Below are 24,376 nucleotides of genomic sequence, written 5' to 3'. Positions count from 1 at the left end.
TTATTATATATTTCGTAACCATGTCAAAATGCTCTTAGTCTAATAAAAACACAAATGTATTCTGTATTAAGTGGCCTTAAATTCGTGCCTTTATATTTTAAGAAAGAAATGTAATAGAAAGATAGCATTCTTTTTAAGAAGTAAAGGAAAATTTGAATTGTTTTATATTATATTTTATAGGTGTTTATTGTAAATAAATGTAATAATTATATGTATTTTAGTCAGAGTTACGGATAAAAATTGACTATTATCAAATTTCGAAAATTAGCAAAAGTTTTGTTGACATATTGAATTTAAACAAGTTATGTTTAACAGAAATATATTTTCATAATAAAATATTGTTGTTTGGTGATAAATTTTTCACACAACTGTAAAAATTATATTAATGTTATTGTTGTAATGAACACTGAAATTTAATATTAGAATTAAAAAACAATACATTTTTAACGTGTATGAAATCTAAAAAAAATCGCTTAGATAATCGACGTATTTATATACGTGTGGTATTTTATCCGTCAGGCAGGAGTTGGCCTTCAGCTGCTCCATAAGTCCTTCCGCGGGTTTGGAGTGCCATCTGCACTCGCCCCATAACGTCCGGTGAAGCTGTAAAGGCCAGCTACGGCCAACAGCATTAGAGTAGTCCGAAAAATGCCCAATAAAATCCCACAAGTTGTGACTGAAGGCGGAATGACGTGTGGCTGTCATGGGGGTTGCTTTATCATTCTACCTTGATTAAAGGATATTTATAAATATTGTATAAATGGGATATTTAACATTATTTAGTTGACTCCTGACTATAGATGCGAACCGTAAAAAGTTATTAACGATTTTAAACCAAGCGGTTAAAAATACATTGTTCATTATTAACGGTTAATTAACAGCATGTTATGCTAGAGTCCATAAAGGATTAACCACAGACAATCAATTTTAAAAAAGAAGGCTCAATTATAGACTCCATAAACAAGCCCCTCTCAATTCTAGGTATTATACCTGTCTGAACTATTTTAATGAACACGTATGAAAAGTATTATAAAATGCCAGAAGATGCAGATGTTCCAGCATCCAGACCATCCTATATTGCAAAAAAAAACTACATGATCCAAAGACAGATTTTTACTTTTTTCTTGTCGCAGTTAAATAACTAACCGTTAAAAACCGCATTTTTTCGGTAGCTAACAATAAATTTGGTTAATTAACGGTAGCTAACGGGTTTTTACGGACCAGAGTAGTGTTTTATCGATAGAAATTATTTATATTGCCGTCATTCGATCTTACATTATCGCATTTTATAATTGAAATGATTTTGTATTGCATCACAACTTTAACAGAAACGATTTCATATGAGTGATACAGGATGTTTATAAAAGCATCGAAATATCGAGACCTTTTAAATAATAAAAATGATGGCAAATATTACATTTATATTATGTGTAGAATTGTAAACAATCGTGATACATGTTTAAAAATCGTTATTTACACAATCTGTAAATCTAGTAGAATATAGAAAGTAGATGGAACAATTTTTTGATGTGTTTACAAAAAAATTGGTGCTAGAGGGTGCCTTAATATTGATTCTGTCAAACCTAGTGACTGGTGTAAATAAAATACAGTATTACAATAAGTTTGTAAAATATATTTTATATTATATTTGTAATAATCTTGTTATACAAATGTGTTGCCATAATATAGTTGATTAATTGAAGTAATTCTAATGTGTACTTAAACAACTCGAATTTAAGTGTTCAAATAAAAATATGAATTTACAATGTTTTTTTATTGTCTATACTCTAATTTAACATCACGACTCTAATCCAGGTGGGGTAGATAGAGGCACTGACAATTGTTGATGTCAGAGTTAGCTGAGAAAACTACAAATTAATTAAATTTGAGGGGGATGAGGGGATTATTTTAATCAGGGGATATTAATGTGAACTTATAACCCCATTGCTAGCAATGTACCATAGCAGGTTGACCTCCACGTGGTTCCCCCTGGGAACCATCGTGATCATTTCGATAGATATCAAATTGGGCTGGGGTGAATCTACTGTCAGCAATCGGATTAGTTTCATTTGTTATTGATGTTTCCATCACCTCACACTTATAAATTGAGAGGCAAAATCTACCACAGTGAATATTCATTATTTATATTGATTATTAAGAAATATTTTTAAGGTAAGGTCCGCGTGGAATTTAACTTTATTTTTCTATAATAAAAGTAGTTTAAGTTACTCCGTATTACATCAGCTACCTGCCAATAAAAGTCCCGTCAAAATCGGTCCAGCCATTTCAGAGATTAGCCAGAACAAACAGACAGACAAACAAAAATTGTAAAAAATATTATTTTGGTGTATGTACCGTATTTATATTAAAAAAACATCAGTAAAAAAACGGTTATTTTAATAATACAAACAGACACTCCAATTTTATTTATATGTATAGATATATATTATTATTAGTGATATATCTAAGATTTCAAGTGATTATAAACTGGAGAGGCTGGATATATCAACAGGTAGGTGTGTGGTCACAATTCCATAACAGTTCCGATTGAATTACAAAACACAATCGTGTTACGTCAAACGCGTTTCCGTATTTTTACCACAACAATGCAGCGACCGCACACAGCTTAATTGCACGGACAGTTCCGGGGCTCTGTAATGACAGACAATCACACAATCGCCAAACCTTAGGGGCCATCTATGTGTTCTTCTTTTTATCGTTCCCTCACTGCTGAGGATCGCGAATCTACAGGATCTTGTCGACTAGCTGTCGCTTTAATCTGATTATTCTGATGTATAAGTTATATTATTGTAAAGTTTCATAAAAATCTGTTCAGTAGTTTTTGCGTGAAAGAGTAACAGACATCCATTTATCCATCTATCCATCCATACTTATAAACTTTCTCGTTTATAATATAGAATGAATTTATCACGATGATTTCCAGGGGTAACCGCGTGGAGATCATCCTAAATATACATTGTAATATCAATAATAATATCTAATAATAATAATAATAATAAATAATAATAATAATATCAATATCAGAAAAAATAATATAAAAAAAATTAATAATAATGATAAATAATAATAATAATATCAATATCAGTAATGGGTTAATTAGTCCACATCATCAACAATCCCATTTGCCTCGACATAGAGATTACCATAGTTAACGCCTGATAAAAAATTATAGCAAACAACAGCAAATGTAAATTGTAACAATATTTTAATCAGCCAGCCTCGGTTTAGTACATCGCTTTACCTTCGATAGTCGCGGGTTCGATTCCTTGCACGGTGCAAACGTTTGTATTCATGAGTATCTTTATATCGGTCTGGGTGTTTTCTATGTATACTACGTGTGTATTTACAAATAAAAATATCTGAATATTTATATTAATTATCTAGTGCCCATAACACAAGCTCTGCTTACCGTTGTACTAGATGGCGCTGACTTAATTGTCCAAAGTTATTTCTTTATTGATATTTAACACTAATGCCTTGCAAAATGCAATTGCTTTTTATTTATAAATATTTTTTCATAGAAACGATATTCAGCTATACGTAATACCACAATATTGTTTCTATAAAAAAACATAAAGAAAAGACTAAGAAAGCGGGTAGACTGTATTGCATATATTTATCTTAATAAAATAATATAAAAGTAAAAAAGTAATCATAATAAAGAAAGAAACAGAAGGAGACAGTGCGACACAAGTACATCACTATAGATAAAAATCTTATTACTTTTTTACATCCCGCTAAAGAATTAATCTACTAAATATCTACTGTCAAAAGTAAGAAAAAGTTAAATTGGATAATTACCGAGGAGGGATCGAATCTAATTTTGTCTTGGATTTTGAAGACTCCAACTCTTTACGGAATTAATTAAAGTATTTTTTTAATTATCTCGCTGAGTTGATTTGGCGTGTTAAATGATCTACACACGACCCTAAAATCAGGAGCGCCCTAGATTGCTTCCTATTTCGCCTATATCTTCCTATCTCTCGTGAATATTAGAATCTTCAGTAGGAAATATCATCTAGAAAGTGATAGATCAGTCAAATCCCTGTCCAATTTAAATGGGGATTGAAATTACGTCGGTAAGGAAGAAGCATGTGATGATGATGATGATGATGATGATGATAATGGTGATGGTGATGGTGATGGTGATGGTGAGGATGATGGTGATGATGATGATTATGATGAAATTACGTCGGTCTGAACCCTAACCTGAGGACACCCCTCAGACTATAATATCTCAGACTAAGTCGTATCCATCATCTGCTTCCCATTCATTTAATCATCGTAATATGTTTTTCTCTTCCACTCATTATTCTTCCCTGTTCGCAGTCATCTCGTTATTTATTCCCTTTCTTGTCATATATTTCTTGACTAAAGTCGTATCTGTCAGACAGGAATTCTCTTCAGCCGCACCGTCGTTTTGGAGGTGTGTGCCATCTGCACTCACCCCCATAGGTGAAGCTGTAAAGGCCAGCTACGGTAAACAGCATCGAAGCAATCGAATAATAATGAAACTGTTCAACATTGCCCCTGATTTTAGTGTAATATATCCAGTAGTTATAGTGTCCCCACCGACTTGTTTTAGTCAGTAAAATTAAGAGATTAGAGGCATGATTGCCATACCTCTAGACCTCTGGAAATACAATGCGTGAGTAGTATCACGGGAGTCACAAGAATAATAATAATAATCTCATGACAATTCACACAGCGCCATCTAGACCCAAGTTAAGCTAGCTAGAGCTTGTGTTATGGGTACTAGATAACTGATACATATACATAGACATATTATACATAGAAAACACCCAGACCGATACAAACAATCATACTCATGAATACAAATATTTGTGCCGTGCGAGGAATCGAAGCAGCGATCATTGGACGTAAAGCGGTGTGCTGGACCGCTATACCACCGAGGTCGTCAAACTTACTATACTACCCAACATTGCCCCTGATTTTAATGCAATGTGTAAGCAGTTTTGGCATCACCGTCGACTAGTTCTACCCTCACCACCCATACTCCAATAATACCCCAGATTCCAGACCGTTTAACGCAACTCCAGTAAACCCGTGCCTGTCAGAATCAGTATAGTCACAATCAGAACATTTTCATTAAAAAAATAAATCTGTAATGGTTATAAAGAGAGAAAGAGGGGAGGATTCTGTTATCTAAATATATATAACTCATAGGTGACTGACTGAAATAGTGATCTATCAACGCACGGCCCAAACCACTGGACGGATCGGGCTGAAATTTGGCATGCAGGTAGATGTTACGACGTATATAATTTTGGCATCCGCTAAGAAAATTGGATTTTGATTAATTCTACCCCCAAAGGGATAAAATAGAGGATGAAAGTTTGTATGAAACTTTGTCAATTTTAAACCGATCGGGTTCAGACTTTGCATGTATAAAGCACTATGACATAAGCATGGCCTAACACGTGCGAATACAAAGTACCAACTAGCACCAATTTATTATGATTTGATATTAAATACACAATAAGATTAAATCAGTCATAGTGATTAGAGCAGGCCAGCACCTACAAGCAGCACTCGTTCACGAGTTAGAGAGATGACAAACAAAAATTGTATGTTATTTTGCCAGCCATCATATTCATGCTCTCGAAAAAAGGTTATTTTAAGAAGACCCAACGATGATTAGAAAAGGATATATAAATAAAAATATTATTGTTAAAATTAGAAATAATATAGTATCGATATATCACTGAGGTAGATAATGATAAGAGAAAAAAAAAAACATATCAAGTACTCATTCAGTGTATAATAATAATAATCTAAAATAATCATAAATTCAACGCCATCTAGATCGTATCCAGTTACAATACTTAATAACGTTTTTTTTTTTTTTTGTCCATACAAAAATACACACATAAACTAATAAATTGTAACGAAAATAATTTGGTTCAAAGAAGATACCTTCAAAGCGTTCAAGCTGGACCGCTATACCACGAGTCGTCAAACTTACTATACTCCCAACATTGCCCCTAATTTTAATGTATTGTAAATTTTAATCCCCGTCAATATCTCACCACCCATTTAAGATTCCAGATTAAATACTCCAGTAATTTATTCAGAATTACATTTCAACATTTTTAAAAAAATTTATATAAAGAGAAAAACATATCTAAATATATATAACTCAAAGGTTAGAAATAGTTTTGAACGCATATGACCAAACAGAAAATGTATCCGCTAAAAATTTAAATTCTCAAAGGGATAAAATAGACATGAAAGTATAGTATAAACTTTGTCAATTTTAAACTATATAAAAGCTATAACACACACACACACACACACACACACACACACACACACACACACACACACACACATACACACATAGTGATTAGAGCAGGCCAGCACCTACAAGCAGCACTCGTTCACGAGTATGACGTATGAGCCAGCCATCACTGCTCTCGACCTTATTTTAGGAAGCCCAACGATGATTAGAAAGGGAAGATCAAAAATATTATTGTTAAAATTAGAAGTAATATAGTATCGATATATCACTGAGGTAGATAATGATAAGAGAAAATCATTACTCATTCAGAAATCTGGTAAAAATGATCATAATTCAACATGATCGTATCCAGACAATACTTAAAACGTTTGTCTCTCTCGTTAATTTATTTTAACACATAATAAATTGTAACGAAAATAATTTGGTTCAAAGAAGATACCTTCAAGGTTCAAGTGGAACGCTATACGAGTGGTACTTGAAACTCACTCGAGATGATTTAAATTTGTAAGTCAATATCTTTTAAGATTAGATCCAATACTCAATAATTTATTAGATTACATTTCAACACTTTTATTTACATAAACATTTGTTCTTTATAAAATTTTACCCGGTCAAATCAAATCAAATCTAATCTAAAATAATTTATTCATGTAGGACATTTTAGCCGCTTATGAACGTCATTTTTTTTTTGTATTAATATCTATTCCCTACAGACGAAGACCGAAGAACTGGCAGAAACTCAACTGAATTTCTTTTTTTTTTAAAGTCTGTTTATTTATATTGTAGGAACATAAGTAGGTGTCTATGTCTAATATTCAGTGAAAATCTCGTGCTTGAACTAAATTCAAATTGAAATCAAAAATAATTTATTCATACACGACATTTTAGCCGTTTATGAACGTCAAGTATATTATATTAATATTTTTCCCTACTGGGGCTGGAACTTACGTTCTTCTGAACTGAACCGTAAGAAAACTTTCAAAGAAACTCAATTAATTTGTTTTTAAAAGCCAGTTTATATACATTGTGTACATATATAGGTATATGTCTAACATTAAGTGAAAATCACGTGCATGAACAACTCTTGTCATGTACGATTGTCATTCAAGTAATTGTTTAGTGTGTCATAGGCTCTGCCAAAACCTTGTATAGTTTTTTTTTATTTAAACGTATCATGGACTACCACTTACCATCTACTCACTGTGACTATTTAAAAGCACTTAAATTAAGTTTATTTGAATAAAGGATATTCTATTCTATTTTATTCTATTAATCAGGTGGACATGAACAGCTCGTTTGCCAATACAATTACAAAAAAATGTTCATAACATTGCGGATTCAACTCTATGTTAATATAGATAAGGTTTGTTTAAATTAAATGTTAAGTTTAAAAAATAGTACTAAATTACATTGTACTTTCAACTCTATGATAATATACACAAGGTCTGTTTAAAAGTAAACTCTACGTTAATATAGATAAGGTTTGTTTAAAAGTAAATGTTAAGTTTAAAAAAAAAAATTACATTGTATTTTAAACTCTATGATAATATGCATAAGGTCTGTTTAAAAGTAAATGTTAAGTTTGTCTATTTTTAACATTTTATCAACAAAAATTTGTACAGTATTGCATTTTCTAGTTAACGAGTGGAAAGCGAGCATTGCTCCGGGCGAGCATTGCAAAGGGCGGATCTGTAATGCATATTACCTGAAGTGTTACATCGCTGAATATATCTAAGGATTTGTCCCAAAATAACTACATATATATTACTTAAAATATTAAGTATCTGACTCAATGAGATGATAGTAGAATAAAATAGAAAAATTCTTTATGGACATGAAATTTATAGCCTACTAACTGTGCCCGCGGTTTCACGCGCATGAAATATACAGCCTATATGTTGTTCTGATCTATAAGCTACTGTAAAGTTTCGTTCAGTAGTTTTTGCATTAAAAGAGTAATAAATGGATTCCGATTTTGATGAAACTTTACAGAAATATAACTTACACATCAGAATATTAGGTATATTAGAATATGCCATAATCACAAAATTTCGGAAAATCTAAATCCAAAAAGTTCAGGATACAGATTCAATTGAGAAGAACTGGCAAGAAACTCAATTGATTTGTTTTTAAAAGCCAGTTTATATACATTGTGTACTTATGTAGGTGTCTATGTCTAACATTAAGTGAAAATCCAGTGTATGAACAACTATTGCCATGTACGTTTATCATTCAAGTAAATTTTTTAGTGGGCTTTACTCAACAAATATGATTTAACCGATGTTTTATGTACATAAATTATTTATTCACCAATTAGAGACAAATATATGAAAAGAAGCAGAGTAGAGAAGCAGGAGAAAAAATAATCAAAATTAATGGAGGGCATTATATTTATGGCACAAAAACCTTTCAAAAATTATCATGAGACATAACCGAAGAATAGAATAGAAAATAATTTATTCAAATAAATTTACATTGAAGCACTTTTGAATAGTCATATCTTTTTTTTTTAATCTACCGCTTATTCGGTAAGATGTCTCATCACAAGAAGAACAAGCAAGAAACTTGTGTGTTGCTCTTTTAAATAATTTATTCTTACTTACAATTTAAGTTTAAGTGTGTGAATACGAACCACCGATTAGCACTAATTCAATGAAATAATAAAATAGAAAAAACATTCAATATACAACAACTGGTTAAACAATTAATAAGAAAAAATAAGTCATAGTGATTAGAGCAGACCAGTCCACACAAGCAGCACCCGTTCACGAGTATGACGGATGAGCCAGCCACCACTGCGCTCGAACATATTTTAGGGAGCCCAATGACCCGGCCCACCACGCCGCCACAAGTCTGGACTTTTTAGTGAGCATGACTACTGAAAACACCAGACCATGTGGTCTGGCTATAGCTATACCATGTGGTATAGCTACTCACAATTGCCATCTGATGGTTATAGTATTCACATTTCACATAAGAATGCATGCGGCAATCAATACAAAAACCGCTACGCTTTCATATTTTTAAAATAATTGAATCAAGAAAGCAATGAGATAAACAAATTATAACGTTGTATGCTAATAAACTAATTATTTACTTGATATGTTGTCGTCTATGAATTCGTCTATCCTGTAATAGGCTTTCTTAAACAAAAATTGTTTAATATAAGATTTGAATTGCCTCTCTGTCAGATTTACTGCAGATTCTGGCAGTTTATTATAAAATCTTACGCAATTACCATAGAATGAATTACTGACTTTGTGCAGACGGCATTTAGGTAAAATTAGCTTATTTTTATTGCGTAAGTTTCTATTTGTACAGTCTTTAAGTTTTTTGAAGACTGTACAAATAAAAGGTTGAATTCATTCTTATATGAGAAGAATACTTCTTTTTTTACTTTTACTTTCTTTTTCTTCTTAGTCTGCTTCTCTACTCCGCGTAGAGAAGCAGAGTAAGAAGAAAAATAAACAAAATCAATAAAGGGGATTATATTTATACACAAAAGCACAACTACTATCATGGGACATATCCGAAGATTAAATTCACTCTTATATCGTCCGAGTCAATCGATAGACACAGTAACGCTGAAACAGATGTATACACCAAACAATGAGATAGACAAAGACAGGTATACCACGTCGAGATAACCAAGCCTAGAAAGTTTTAATAATATAGAAATTTATAGAAGTGTCTGTTATTTTGTGGAATTAAACTAGCTGGTATTCGAATGTAATTTGTAGATTTGGATATAAGATAAACGAGACTGAAAACTATCAATTATTGTAGACTAGCATTGACCGCGGTTTTACACGAGTGAAATTTATAACCTACTAGCTGACCCGTGAAACTTCGTCTCCATCACACTGGTACTTGACATTTATCATTATAATCCGCCGATATTAGATATATTCATAATATCTTTTTAAATTATAGCCTAAGTGTTATTCTGATGTATAAGCTATATTACTGAAAAAATTCATCAAAATTGGTTCAGTAGTTTTCGAGAAATTACATCCATCTATACTCACAAATTTTCGAATTTATAATATTAGTAAGATATAAAAATGGAATGATAAATAATGTGTATTGGTTGGGAATAATTATTTAGCAATACACATAACTAAATTTATAATACACATGATCAATTCTTGCGTAATTTATGTATTAAAAAGTATGCGTTGGCCGGGAATCGAACCCGGATCAACTGCTTGGAAGGCAACTATGCTGACCATTACACCACCAACGCAGTTATGTACTATTCTAGAATTGACAAACACAATTTATTGAGCAACATGTAGTACATAGTTTTTTTAGAGGACGATAATGGAATAGTGTACCCGCCTGCTCTAACGGTTTACGCTGGCGGGGCGCCAGTGGAGGATGATAAGATGAACATGAGGTCAGGTCAGTTAGCACATCGTGACAAATTCACCGGGAATGTATCACGATGGTTTCCAGGGGGAACCGCGTGGAGGTCGACCTGACATGGTACATTGCTAGCAATGGGATCATTAGTCCACATTACTAACAATTCCCTTCCCTTCTGTAGTACATAGTTTAATAATACACATAGACGGTACATGGCTAATTAATACAGCAGCACATTTAAAAATATGCGTTGGCCGGGAATCGAACCCGGATCAACTGCTTGGAAGGCAACTATGCTGACCATTACACCACCAACGCAGTTATGTACTATTATAAAATGGCGTAACATAATTTATTATATGTCATATACAATTTAATAAAACACATGATTAATATTTGGCTAATTAATGTAGTTATGTTTCAAAATTATGCGTTGGCCGGGAATCGAACCCGGATCAACTGCTTGGAAGGCAACTATGCTGACCATTACACCACCAACGCAGTTGACAAACACACTAAAATATAGGTTTATTTTTTTATTCATCCAAATGTTATGAAAAATTTAACAATAGTACGTGATTATGTTTACTTTGAAAATGTAAATACAATAATATGGTAAATATTGACTTCATTCCATTTATAATTATACTAGATATGCTCGCGGTTTCATACACATTAAATTCCACTATAAAATATAGCCTATGTGTTAATCTGATGTAAGCTACATTACTGTAATGTTTCATCAAAATCCGTTCAGTAGTTTTTGCGTGAAAGAGTAACAAACATCCATACTCACTAACTTTCGTGTCAAAATATTACTAGCTTAGCCCGTGGTTTCACCCGCGTCAAATGGTAATAAAAATATAACCTATATGTTATTCTGATGCATAAGCTATATTGCTGTAAAGTTTCATCGAAATCTGTTCACTCACAAACTTTAGCGTTTATAATATTACTAGCTACTCGCCCCGGCTTCGCCCGGGTGTACATGTATTATATATATAAACCTTCCTCTTGAATCACTGTATATCAGAAATATTATTATTATATTAATATACAGAGAAAACTCAGATTAATATAAACAAATACTCATGAATACTGATTTTTGTACCGTGCGAGAAATCGAATCCGCGACCATAGGAAGTAGTAGTGTACTAAATCGCTATAACATCTAAACCTGTTATAATTCTAAAGTCTCCTCCGATAGATCCCCCACCCTATAGATAACTTTTTAGACCTGCTGAATATGCGTATAAAAATATCATAACAATCGGTCAAGCCGTTTCGGAGGAGTAGGGTAAGTAACAGTGACACGAGAATTTTATATATAAGATAACATGTGTATTGTATGTTAGTCTATAAGGTATTTAAAATATGAGGCAAAAAAAATAAACCCATAAAAGTAATAAACGATAAGGTTAAATAACCTAATTGTACAACTTAAACCTAAAATTAAAAACCTTAAAAAAAATAATAATATGATGACTAAAATATATTATTAAAAGGGGTCCCTTTAGACAACGTTCCGAAGATACTGGCAGCGTTCCCTCTTTGAATAGCTAGACTAATTCTTTGTCCAAGGTAGCTGCCAGCTCTTCGGTCTTCTGTGATGTCGACTAACCTTTTCGTTATTTCTTTGAAAAGTCTTATAGCGCTAGGTTAAGAAGGTTAAATACATATATTTAATATTTACTCAGTGTTTGCGTTTAGATTTAAGTATGTTATGTACGTATGAATATTACTATTATTATATTTATATGTGTGAAGGTATCCGCAGAACACCAGGTCGTGGCACCCCGTCACGACATATGCTGAGCAGAGACCCATTTGGTACTATCTAATTGGTGTAATCCAATATGCAATTTAAATTTTAAAAATTATATTTGTTGTGTACCTAATAAACTTATTTTCTTTCTTTCTTTTCGTTATATAGGCCAGAAAAATAAACTCTGTATAATAAAGAAGCAATAAATGTTTTATCTATCTCTCTACTTAACTTAGCAACTTTATTACAACAAAGAATTGTATAAAATAATTCGCATTGCACACATTTCGAATGCCTTCACTTGGAAAGTATAAAATTGAGTTATCATACAACTTAATCCACTGAAAGATTAAACGCCTTAACTTAGTCTAACTTCATAATCTCAATTTATTTTTGGTAACAAATTTTCTCAACGAACTTTCATTCCTTAAGACACTGGGATTTGGTATTTGGTAGAAACATTTGCATATTAATATATGTATATATATATCTACCTTCATGCTATGCTATGCATACGGTGGGTAAGTAGCAAGTAGCAAGCATCAATATCATCATGATTATTTCAGCCCGGAAGAAGTCCACTGCGAAACAAAAGCCTCCCATAAAGATCTCCACGACGATCGGTCCTGCGCTGCTCGCATCCAACGCCTTCCAGCGATCTTGACCAGATCGTTGGTCCACCTTGATTGCCTTCCCACGCTGTATCTTCCGGTCTGTAGTTGCTACTCGAGGACTGACCCAATGGCCATCTATACTACGAGCTATGTGCCTATGAAATATCAACAGACTCAATATTAAGTTATTACAGCCCTCGCTACTTTTTTTACATGGGGAAAATCCCCCATGGAGACTGTACTGTATGTAGGAAACTCCTACTTACCAAAAACCCGGATGGGCCCCACCTGGGACCATTGTCCCAGCCTGCGCCGCCCCCCTTCGCCGGACTATCGGCCGACATAGTAGCAATGTCTTATTATTATTTTTTTTTTATTTAACTTTAATGCACACAATACGATATATAGTACAGTACATTTGGCGGACTTAACACCATGCGGCATTTTCTACCAGTCAACCATAGGTGGTGCAGAGAATAATTGTATTCAATATCCCGAAGGAACTACTACTATCTCTCTCAGGGCGCACCAAAACCAAGTCATTGCTCGGCCACCGATCCCCGCGGACGTATCCACGAGGATGGGGGAACCTACCAATGGCTGGAACATACGAGGAGGTTGTCCGACCTCATGCTCTAAGTTATTACAGCCATGGGCTAACTGACCCGGTATTTAATTACTGTTGGGGATAGATCTGCCGACTGCATATATAAGATGAACTACGGACATCACGTTATAATATTACCGAAATAACAATAGGACTTATAAATAAAATAGAATAGAAATAAAATTAATTTTATACAAATACACTTAATATATATACTTTTGAATAGTCATGTTTTTTATTTTATAACTCATCTCGCAAGCAGAATGATCACACGAAATGAAACACGTGCAAGATTCAATTGCGAAGAATTGGCAAGATTAAACAATACTAACAGATATTTACTTAGCTTATAGCCAAATAGTTCAAAAAAATTACATAGAAAGCCGTATATATATACCTACATATGTATACATTGTGTAATGAATCGTAGCGATTTCTACAATAATATCTGATGGCGCCTATTGTAGTATATTTTGCACCTACGAACAGGGGTCCCCGTGTACAGAGAAATTAAAATGACAGAAGCGACACTTCTATAAATCATCGACATATTACCAAAGTTGTAGTTCTTATGTTAATCATTACATAGTATAAAACAAAGTCGCTGTCGCTGTCTCTCCGTCCCTATGTATGCTTAAATCTTTAAAACTACGCAACGGATTTTGAAGCGGTTTCTTTTAATAGATAATATGTAATACATGTACACCAATATTATAAACGCGAGATTTTTTAATTTTGTTATTCTTTCAGGCAAAAAGTATTGAACGGATTTTGATGAAACTTTATAGTAATATAGCTTATGCATCAGAATAATGCTATATTTTATGTTGAAAGGTAACGCGGGTGAGCCGCGGACACAGCTAGTCTGTAATATTTTTAAAACTTGATAAAAGGTTCAATTTTATTCAAAATTAAAAGTAAGTAAAAGTAAATAGATAATCATCATGTTGAACACTACCTGTTACCTACGATTTTGTCTGCTACTTGTTTAGATGCAATATATCCTATGTCCATCTTAGTCCTATCTTATTCCGTAGTCTATATTCACAGAATTGAGATCAAATCTCAAATTTCCATATGGTTTACCACACCGCTTTACTTCCGGTGGTCGCGAGTTCGATTCCTCGCACGGTGCCAACATTTGTATTCATGAGTATGATTGTTTGTAACAGTGTGGTTGTTTCTATGTAGATATTTATAAAAAAAAAGTATTTTACCATTTATATCAGTTGTCTAGTACTCATAACACAAGCTCTGCTTACTGTGGGACTAGATGGCGCTGCGTTAATTGTCCAGAGTTTTTTTTTATGAATGATAATGGAATTGTACACCCCTCTGCGCTAACGGCTTACGCTGGGGAGGTACCAGTGGAGGATGATAGGATGAACATGAGGTCAGGTCAGTTAACCCATCGTGACAAATTCACCAGGAATTTATCACGATGGTTTCCAGGGGGAACCGCGTGGAGGTCGACCTAACATGGTACATTGCTAGCAATGGGGATTACTAGTTCTCATTACTAACAATCCCCTTCCCCAAGCACCTCGTTGATAGGGCGACCTAACTCGCCCTACTCGTGAAAGACCCTAACTTAATAAATAAACTAACTATATTTTGACGGCCTCAGTGGTCTAGCGGTATAGCATACCTTAGATCCGATAGTCGCGGGTTCGATTCCTCGCAAAACACATTTCTATTCATGAATATGATTGTTTGTATCGGTCTGGGTGTTTTTTATGTATAATACATATGTATTTACGAAATAAAACTATCTGTGTATTTGTATCAGTTGTCTAGTACACATAACACAAGCTTCAGCTAGCTTAACATGGGTCTAGACGGCGCTGTGTGAATTATCCTGAGATTATTATTATTATTATTATATCCTCGTAATAGCTTAAAGCCGTAATAAATGTAATAATAATAATTCCATCTCCTCTCCTTAAGCCCCTCTTAAGGAGAGGAGATGGCATTATTATTATTATTTAAGATGAGATTTTTTTTAACTTTAGAAATAATAATAATAATAAGTAAGTGTTGAGAAACCAGCAAAAGATGAGAAAAAAAAAAATAATGTAGGTAACACAAACATCTGTACAAACAATTTGTAGTCTGTGTGAACATTGTTATTCTTGAAATAGCTGTTTCTGTCAACTGCGTTGGTGGTGTAATGGTCAGCATAGTTGCCTTCCAAGCAGTTGATCCGGGTTCGATTCCCGGCCAACGCATATTTTTAAATGTGCTGTTGTATTAATTAGCCATGTACTGTCTATGTGTATTATTAAACTATGTACTACATGTTGCTCAATAAATTGTGTTTATCAATTATAGAATAGTACATAACTGCGTTGGTGGTGTAATGGTCAGCATAGTTGCCTTCCAAGCAGTTGATCCGGGTTCGATTCCCGGCCAACGCATTGTTTTAAATACATTGTTGCATTAATTAGCCCATAATTATTGTTCAAGTACATTATGAGCAATATACATAGTATATTACTAAGTAATTTATGTTTCGCCATTTTAGAACAACATAATTGCGTTAGTGGTGGTCCAGGTTCGATTCCCGGGCGACGCATTTATTATCTTTACCATCAGTTACCCGGAGGGTTACCACAGATTATTGAAGTATAGAATTACAGAAATTCCAATTCAGTTTTGTGAATACATATTTCCACTTTATTTTTTTATTTGTTAATAGTTAATAAGTTATTTTCAACTTAGTGGAATTTTTCAAAGTGAGCATTATCTTTTTATATGGATGAGTTATCGTAATATCTACCTTGTATTTTATGTAAAATATAGCCTAAATGCGTCCTCTTTATATACTCTATCTTCATATTAAATTTCATTAAGATATTACTGACTGACTCTCCGGTAAAGAAAACACCGATATCAAACCCAAAAATTAATTTGACGGTTCACCACCTGCCGCGTTTAATTCAAGTTATAGTATATAGTTCAATAGTTAGCAATTGCTCTATCTACCCCTTCTGGAATTATAGTCATGAAGTTATTTTGTGTTTGTTTTATTATGTTGAATCAAACCGTATAAACGGTCACATGGAATAAATCCTATGATTTAATTATAGCATCTTTTATAGTCCAATAATGGGAAATGGGCTTTTCTTACCCTTTCTTACCCATATGGGTTCAATTGAGACTAAATTACAAACATTCATATTATATAAGGTTACATAATCCCTTTAAGAGCAACCCATTTTGAAGATTGAAAGTGTTTCAAGTTCTGTTGATAAATCACAGTGGCAAACATTAGTTCTAACCCTTAATGGGTATAGCAGGGTACCCTCTGGGGTGTTATTACTCTGTGTACCCCATTTAAGATGTAAACACATAAGTATAGAAAGGTACCCCGCTAGGGGTGGTTTGGGCAGTCGCCGCGGCGGAGTCCCGCCAAACGGACGCGAGAGGCGATACCGTCGCCTATCACGAATTAAAAAAAAAACACCATAGGTTTGTCTCTTGCCTATTCTATTCCAAATTCAAAATTTGAAATAACACATCCTATAACAAAATATCAATGTCAATTGAAAACGAGCGTTCGAAATTCGAAAACGCATTGCGGGTCTGTTTTCATTTGACATTGTACCGAAAATTCTTTCAGTTAAACGGTTCCTTTTCGTGAAATATCGTTTTTTTAGCTTTACCGTTTTTCAGTTTCCGTGACAAAAATGTAGTTAAGTGTTTCACTGTCAATTCAGAATGCCTTGAGGTGACTGGTTTCTTAGTCCATGTAAGTTTGTTCCGTATGTTTACTGATTGTGTAACGAAGTGTATTGTGGTGTGAACATTAGTTTTACTAATGACTGATTACATCGAAACTGGAAGTTACTTATTTTAATGGTACGTTTTTAATAATATTTATGAATTAGTTAAAGAAATATTGTATTTTTTTTCTTGTGCCCGTAATCGGTGACGATGTTTTGACGAATATGTTTTATTCTTAATATTTTTCGGTAGGTTTCGAAGTCGAATAGTAATAGCAATATTTTATCCACAACGAAATAGCAAAAGTACAAGACCATACAGCTTAGAGAAATATTTGATGTTCCTTTTTTGAATTTTTTTTTTAATGTAAATAATAGCTAATGCGATGAAGCGCAAACTGAAAGTAAGGTGTATATTACATTATCATAATTATAATAATATTTAACAAAAATAGTATACATTAATTTGTTTGTTCATCTATTCCAATTCTGGGCTGAATCCGAAATTTCTAAATGTAGCGGTAGCATAAAAAAAGCTATTATAAAATTATCTAAACTGAAGATTATTATTAAACCTTAATTATTATTATATACTACATTATTACCTGAACCTTATTTAGTACACCCTAAAACTAACACCGTACTAAAGAAATATTTTACTATTAAAATGTTCTATTATACTGTTGTAAAATTAAAAAAAAACAATTGAAAAGAAAAGATTAGATTAGATTAGAAGAGAAGTACAGATTAATGGCTAAAATTGTTTTATCACATATTTGATGATTTTAATGAAAAAGATATTTCGATTTTACTTTCTCTACTACTCTACGGCTCTACTCCACTCCACTCGATTCTATTCCATTCTATAACGACTTGGGTCCAAAATTGCCGTGTACATAAAAGATATGACCGTATTCGAGAAAAAGCACATGAAGCAGGATTGATCATTTTATGAACTATTTCAGTCTATAGCCAATATTGGATTTCAGTTAGGAAAATCTATTAGATAGATAGATAAAATCTTTATTCGTATCCTAATATTACTAGTACAAATTAAATTATACAAACAAGTGTAAGAATAAGAATAATACATAAGAATAATAATAAAAAATAAAATAATACACATTAACTTACACGTAAAATAAAAACATAAAAATAAAATATCTCTTATAATCTAACTAAACTCGGCCACGCTTCCTTCTTCATTTAGGTTTTGTGTTCATAATTTTATGTATTCTATCTACTCACTGAATCACTATTAAAATGTCACGGCTTATATGGTTCAGCGGTTAGTACACCTGCGTAGTGTCGAAGGTAGATTGTTCGATTCTCGCACGATTCATACATTCGTGTTCATGAATAATTTGGCTGGATGTTTTTAATGTAGCACGCATATAAAACTTACAATTTTATGTATTTTACTCACTGAATCACTATCAGAATGTGACGGTTCAGCGGTTAGCACACCGACATACTTCCGAAGGTAGGGTGTTTGATTCTCGCACAATTGATACATTTGTATTCATGAGCCAGATTTTTGTCTCCAGATAATATAAAACTACATCCATGAGTATTATCTCGTATCTCGTATACTCGCTGAATCACGTCATAGCGGTTTGGTACATCTGATTACTGTCGAAGGTAAGGTGTTCGATTCTTGCCCGCTTCATACATGTATTCATGAAAATTTTGTCTGGATGTTTTTAATGTAGCTTGCATATAAATATCATCTATGCTAATAATACTATAATGGATGTTTGTTTTATACGCAAGTGTGTTTGTCTATTTATTACATTTTCGCGACTAAACGACTATACGGATCTTTGTGTAATATGACAAGAGAATAGACTAATAATACACACGAAATCGTAGTGGAAATCGTAAAACAGCATATGAAAAATACAAACCAATTTAGCACCTCTTAATAATAATAATAATAAAACTCTTTATTGTGTACACATAAAATAATAAGAAAATACAGTAAATAGTAAAATAATTACAAAAGGCGGTCTTATCGCTAAATGCAATCTCTTACTGACAACCTAGAAGAGAGGACTTATTTGTTTTTGAAGTCAGTTAATATTCATTTTATAATTATAGTCAGTACTTATTGTTTAAATTAATAGTCTGATCATCTAGAATGAAACAAAATAGTACTTTATATTAATAATTTAATTTGATAGTTTTTTTTTCGGACTACTCTAATGCTGTTGGCCGCAGCTGGCCTTTACAGCTTCGGCCAACAGCATTGACGATAGGGGACGAGTACAGATGGCACTCCAAATCAAAGGAAGGACTTATGGAGCGGCTGAAGGCCAACTCCCGCCTGACGGATACGACTTTAGTCTGATGGCACCGCTAGGGATTCGAACCTCGGCTCAGGCCGTCGTAATATCGATCTCCGTTTGAATTGGACGGGGGATCGATCGGAGGGTAATTTGATAGTCTGACCATCTTTTGTAGGTTGTAAAAGAATGGTGTTTATTGTTTAGGTTGATAGTTGACTATCTATAATGATAATCTCAGGACAATTTACACAGCGCCATCAACACCTAAGTTAAGCTAGCTAAAGCTTGTGTTATGGGTAATTACATACATAATATACATAGAAAACACCCAGGTCGATACAAATAATCATACTCATGAATACACATATTTGTACCGTGAGAGGAAACGAACCCGCGACCATCAGAAGTAAGTTATACTAGCTATAGCTAGACCACCGAACCGTCGGTATCTATACATTTATAAATATAAATAAAATTGGAGTGTCTGTTTGTAATATTGAAATAACCGTTTTTTACTACATGCATATGAACATAAATAAGGTACATACACCAAAATAACATTTTTTACGATTTTTCTCTGTCGGTCTGTCTGTCTGTTTGTTCCGGCTAATCTCTGAAATGGCTGGTCCGATTTTGACTGGACTTTTTTTGGCAGGTAGCTGATGTAATAAGGAGTAACTTAGGCTACTTTTACGTAGTCGCGGGACCAACTAGTGTAAATATATATAACTCAAAGGTGACTGACATAGTGATCTATCAATGCACAGCCCAAACCACTGGACGGATCGGGCTGAAATTTGGCATGCAGGTAGATGTTATGACATAGCCATCCGCTAAGAAAGGATTTTGATTAATTCAACCCCTAAGGGGATAAAATAGGGGATGAAAGTTTGTATGAAACTTTGTCAATTTTAAACCGATCGGGCTGAGACTTTGCATACATAAAGCTGCTATGACATAGGCATGGCCTAAGAATAGATTTTGATAAATTCCACCCACCCTTAAGGGGATAAATTAACGCGAGCGAAGCCGCGGGCAAAAGCTCGTCTATAATAAAACAAAATAGTCATTATTTAAGTTGATATCTAAAATGAAATGGACTATCTTTATAGACTCTAGACGCATAAACTTACAAATTAAACGAAACGTAATACTGAAAGGTAACGAATTTCATAAGCCTTTTAGTAATTCTATCATCATCACAGGCTATCACGCTAACACTTACAATGTGCAGAATGTAGGCATTTCGCCCTTGAAACGGGTGCCGCAAATTTTTCCCGACGTCTCACCCCCACCCACCCCGTGACCTCAGGTCACCCCCTTCATTACTCGCGGTTACTTCGAGATAACTATAGCTAAGTTTTTGCTAGAAAGATAATGCGATTACGGCTGTAGAAGAAAAAATAACTAATTTTTACGCGACTGAGCGGAAAAATTATATAATGTTTGCAGTCATTTTGTGTGCTATATTCACGATTATTATTTCAAATGGGGTAGTCAGGGATATGGTAAAATGTTAGATTCATCATAAACGTTCACAGTTGACAAATCCTTTCATTGTAGTATCTGGGAAAGTATATTTTATTATTATTATTATACATTTACATTTATTTTTGTAAACTATAACTGTCGAACAAAAAAATCCGCATTATATTAGAAGCTACAATCTAAGACTTAAATGGTAGCTTCTAAACGAATGGACCGATTATAATGATGATAGATAGAGAGATAGATATAGAATGATATACAACACAAACAAACACACAAAGAAATGTCAAGCTTGTAACATTGTTTGTTTAGGGTGTTGAATATAAAAATACAAAGTAATTAGGCATCTCCGTGTTTGCTTTTCTTTGAACACGACCGCCATCGTTATCATGAGCCTGTTATCGATCCAATGGTGTCCCATTTACTTATGTAATGTCGGATCTAGGACAAAACCATAAAATAAGACGGTTGCACAATTATATCTACACCTATACATAATCTAACTTTAAAGATGTTTGTTTGTTTGTAACAGTTTATTGTACAGTAAAATGAAACAGTTGTAAATGAACACATGTAGCACGAGATATCTCTGTGTAACCTTCCCATTTCAATCTTCTATACCGATTTTTTCACTGTACAAGCTATTCGCCTCTGGAACTCTTTGCTATTTCTCATTCAATCAGCACAATCACATACTATATTTAAAAATTCACTATAATCTCATTATCCCTCTTTGTAACTGAATTATATCAAAATTTTCCTTTTGTTCTCATTCCATGTAGTATATCTATATATATATATATATATAACTCAAAGGTGACTAACATAGTGATCTATCAACGCACAGCCCAAACCACTGGATGGATCGGGCTGAAAATTGGCATGCAGGTAGATGTTATGACGTAGGCATCCGCTACGAAAGGATTTTGATTAATTCTACCCCCAAGAGGATGAAATAGGGAATCAAAGTTTGTATGAAGCCGCGGGCAAAAGCTAGTGTATGTATATAGTATGTATCAGTGTGTAAGTTTATTTTGGCAAGGATTTAGGTAGTTTATTATCGAACTGCCTCTCGCATAGTAATAAATAATTGTTTTCCGGGATCAGGTATATATAAGATTATAAAAAATATAGTAAATGAAAAATATGATGCTCACACGACCCTAGTAATAGCGTTAGGGAATTGTTTGCATATGCGTAAATCTATATAGTTAATTTAATAAAATCATTATATAATATAGTGGAGCTTGGTATAGGTAAAATATTATTATGTACTCTCAATCCCTGACTAATGAACAGAATAAGTTCATTTATAGTATAAATAATTTAATTTATTCGATGACATATCATTGTAATGATATATTTTATTTTGAAAGTAACAAATTTGTTACAAATTATTATATGACGCTTCCTAAAAAACAAAAAAAGACTATTGCTAGTTTACTAGCGTATAACATTTATATATATAAGTAGTATAACGGATTTAATTAGTAATATTAGTAATTATACTAATAATGTGACATGTGTTAATTTAAACTAACATCTACGACATTGGTTAAGCCACAGGATATGGTCATTATTCATCAAAATATTCGTGGCTTCTCCAGCAAAGAATTAGAATTAAGTCTTTTCTTAGAATCTAATAATGTACGGGTGTTATGTCTGACAGAACATTGGCTTAAACAATATGAAATAATTTGTCCTTTTGAACATTATAATATAGCTAGTTTTTTTGCTAGGAACAATGCCATTCATGGCGGTTCAATTATTATTTTAAAAAATGATGTAGAATATAAAAACCGTCAAGACATTGTAAATATTTCTATTGAGCAAACAATTGAACTATCTTGCGTAGAATTAGTTACTTGTATCATAATTTGCGTTTATCGTCCGCCATCGGCTTGTTTTGATTCTTTTGAACTGGCTATGGAGGAAGCATTGAGACGAGTCGCACGGAGGAATAAAACATTATTTGTATGTGGCGATTTTAATGTTGATTTATTATCGGAATGCTCAATAAGCTTAAGATTGATTAACTTATTTAAATCATTTAATTTGCATCTTTTTTTAGAACCCACTAGGGTCGCAGGAAATTCTGCCACTTGTATAGATAATGTTTTTTGTAATTGTGAAGTAAAGGTGAAAATGAATTTCGACTGTCTTGGATCTGATCATTATGGACAAAAAGTTATAATTGAAACTAAGGGATCCAAAGGGACTCAAACAATTACATGCAGACAAATAACACAAAAGAATTTGGCACGTTTTAAAAATAAAATTGAACATAAAATATCTAGTGTCGTAGTACCTCAATATGACCCGGACATTGTATGTGAACATATTTTTAATTTAATTGAACATGAAGCTAGCAGTGAATTTAAAACCAAAACATTTTCAACTGGTGTAAAATCAAAGTTTTGTGACTGGGCCACGTTTGGTATTTATAAGTCTAGGGCTAATCTTTACGAACTTTACGAAAAACGAAGCTATATATCCGATCCCTTATTTCATGAACATGTAAAATCTTATTCGAAAATATTTAAAAAGGTTTGTCATACAGCTAAGTCTCTCTATTTAGGTAAAATAATAACTAAATCTAAAGATAAAATAAAAGCCACTTGGAAAGTAATAAATAGCGAAACTGGAAAAGTTAATTTTCAAAATAGCAAAATAGCTTTAAATATTAATAACAAATTGGTAAATTCCGACACAGAGGTCGCGGATACATTCGAATCTTATTTTACTAATATTCCATTAATTACGACACAGGCTCTAAAATCTTCCCCGTCTGCTGCTGAAACTTTACTAACAGACAATGTTAGCAAGTCATCAGCTGTATTTAACTTTAGACATACATCATCAGTAGAAATAATGAAAATATTTAAACAGCTTAATAATAAAAAAACAGAGGATCTATGGGGTATATCTGTTAAAATACTGGATAGTATAATGGAAATTATTGCGCCCTCTCTTGCTTTTATTTTCAATAAATGTATAGATGAAGGTAAATTTCCTAACATAATGAAAATTAGTAAAATCATACCGCTTTTTAAATCTGAGATGATGACCCAATAAATTATAGACCTACATCTATACTCCCAGCACTCAGTAAAATTTTTGAAAAAATAATCCTTATGCAGCTTGTCAGTTATTTCAATTTAAATAATTTAATCCACAATAGTCAATTCGATTTTTTCAAAGGTCGTTCAACTACAGACGCAGGTGCAGAGTTGCTTAG

The 24,376-nt window shown here is 33.1% G+C and overlaps 5 non-coding genes across 5 annotated transcripts; 2 read left to right on the top strand and 3 right to left on the bottom strand.

Annotated features, from left to right (window-relative positions):
- Positions 1-10,457: 10,457 nt before the first annotated feature.
- Positions 10,458-10,529, bottom strand: Trnag-ucc (transfer RNA glycine (anticodon UCC)). The gene has a single exon. It is a non-coding gene; the product is annotated as a tRNA-Gly (tRNA).
- A 368-nt stretch (positions 10,530-10,897) lies between these two features.
- On the bottom strand, positions 10,898-10,969 carry Trnag-ucc (transfer RNA glycine (anticodon UCC)). Its single transcript has one exon. It is a non-coding gene; the product is annotated as a tRNA-Gly (tRNA).
- Positions 10,970-11,080: 111 nt separating this feature from the next.
- On the bottom strand, positions 11,081-11,152 carry Trnag-ucc (transfer RNA glycine (anticodon UCC)). The gene has a single exon. It is a non-coding gene; the product is annotated as a tRNA-Gly (tRNA).
- A 4,641-nt stretch (positions 11,153-15,793) lies between these two features.
- On the top strand, positions 15,794-15,865 carry Trnag-ucc (transfer RNA glycine (anticodon UCC)). The gene has a single exon. It is a non-coding gene; the product is annotated as a tRNA-Gly (tRNA).
- A 117-nt stretch (positions 15,866-15,982) lies between these two features.
- Positions 15,983-16,054, top strand: Trnag-ucc (transfer RNA glycine (anticodon UCC)). The gene has a single exon. It is a non-coding gene; the product is annotated as a tRNA-Gly (tRNA).
- Positions 16,055-24,376: the final 8,322 nt, after the last annotated feature.

Source organism: Achroia grisella, unplaced genomic scaffold (assembly GCF_030625045.1).
Source record: "Achroia grisella isolate CSIRO2021 unplaced genomic scaffold, CSIRO_AGI_Agris_v1 utg971, whole genome shotgun sequence".
NCBI lineage: Eukaryota > Metazoa > Arthropoda > Insecta > Lepidoptera > Pyralidae > Achroia > Achroia grisella.
Note: the sequence above shows the minus strand (reverse complement) of the source record. Positions and strands in the feature narration are given on the sequence as shown.